Raw genomic sequence first — 2,008 nt, 5'->3', positions numbered from 1 at the left:
AGTTATGAGAAAAGTTGATTTGACTATGCTAGGAGGTGAATAAGGGCCCGTATAATTACCCAATGATGAGGCTCATCACTGACTTATCTTGGCGGATATAGGTATGCCTCCCCTGCATCACTGAGATTAGGTACCACGTCATAAAATGATAGGTACATCAGTTCATTGGTCTCGTCCCCTCAGTCACTATGCTCTTTCGACCCAACTCCATTGGTCTCTCTCTCTCTCTCTCTCTCTCTCTCTCTCTCTCTCTCTCTCTGACTCCCCTTCGGTGTCTAGTGATTGTGTCCTTACAACGTACTTTGGTCATATGTTTTTCTCCTAACACTCGTACATTGGGGGACAATCTATTATCACCAAAAATTGATCATCTAGCCATAACTTACTAGATGGATCGAAGTACACCATGTAGGGCCAATTTTACCATAGTAAAATTGCTTTCACTATAAGAAATTACTTAATAAACCACATTTGTTAAGTTATTTATGGTTAAACCCATGAAGAATAATTAAATAAATCATTATTTATTTAATTATCTTCTAGGAATAATTAATTAAACCATTGTTTAACTAATATTCCTTGTCATATTTGACCCAATCATGAGAAATAATTAGATAAATCATTATTTTTCTTATTTTTCTCTAGGAATAATTAATTAATCATTATTTAGTTATTATTCCTTGTCAAGTTTGACTAAATCCTCTAGGAATACTTAAACAAATCATTATTTGTTTATTATTCCTTAACTGCATTCCTTGAGATAATTATTAATCATTTATTTATTTATTTTATTTATTATGTCTAAATAAAAGTATTTAACCAATTTAAATATTTTTTCTCTCCAATTTAAATATTTTTTCCCTCCAACCAAATGGTTAATTCTAGAATTTGGTTGATAATATTTTATTATTTTCAATTATTCGTGAATAACCTAATATTTTGTTATAAATTGGATGGTTTTAGATCCATTCTTCACTTTTGATCATTTTTATTGTTGCACTCACTGTTGCAGCTCTAATTATTATCATTGTCGCTCACCATTTGCCTTTTTCTTTTGAGTTTCCATTGAGCTCAAACATTTTCTTTGTTGGGTTTACACATTGTAGAGAACAAAGAGACTCTACGAAGTTGAAGACATTGAGGATAGCCGAGAACCCATCCCATAGAGGGGGACTAGTAACATTATTTGTTCCCTTCATAGATGTCATCTAATAAAACATATGCTTTATATATGGTTTCCATCAGATTATTGGAGTTATGTGCGCTTATTTTCTTATTCGATTTTGTTGTTTAACTATTTTTGTTGCATAAATCAAGACTTTGGCAGGTTTTGTTTCTATCATTTGTTGCAGATCCACATTGTTTTATAACAATTTTTATTGTTAAGGTTGTTTGTCATCCACAATCTAAAGTAGTTTCTTTTTTTATACTTTTGAGAAGAACTCTACATAATAGTTATTATTTAGGCAATGAGACGAAGATTTCAATGGGTGTTACACTAAAGATGAGAAGAGCACCAAAGAGTGCATAGCTCCAATAACTTGATGATATCAACTAGAGAATGTGGAAGTGAGAATAATACTATAATAAGTAGAAGAGGAGAAGTAAGGATTGAAACTTTAGTTACAAGCCACAAAATAAGGCTTGGAAAAGTTGAAGTGAAGTGAAGGCTTAGAAAAGCCATCATCACCGACTTGAGAATTGGCAAGTGATGTAAATAATATATGTTATTATTCAGTTTCATTTTTTCATTATGACGATGATTTTGGTGCATTTGAAAAGCACACCATAGCGATTGGTTCAAAGATAATAAAGAAGATGGGATATGAAGGAAAGGAGATAGGAGTTAATGGCTAGGGCATTGTGAATCCCATCCAAGTGGTGGAACTGCCTCGATATGCAGGAGTAGGCTATGTCAGAAAAGAAGAGATAGGAGATTCTTCAAGCAACAAATCTAAGTCAATGTAGTATGTTGAGACCATATCGTGATCTTCCAATGATAGTAAGC

The sequence above is a fragment of the Pinus tabuliformis genome, chromosome 6, assembly GCF_031772625.1.
Source record: "Pinus tabuliformis cultivar Carrire ecotype Pingquan chromosome 6, CPIR1, whole genome shotgun sequence".
Lineage (NCBI taxonomy): Eukaryota > Viridiplantae > Streptophyta > Pinopsida > Pinales > Pinaceae > Pinus > Pinus tabuliformis.
This window is presented reverse-complemented; position numbering follows the sequence as displayed.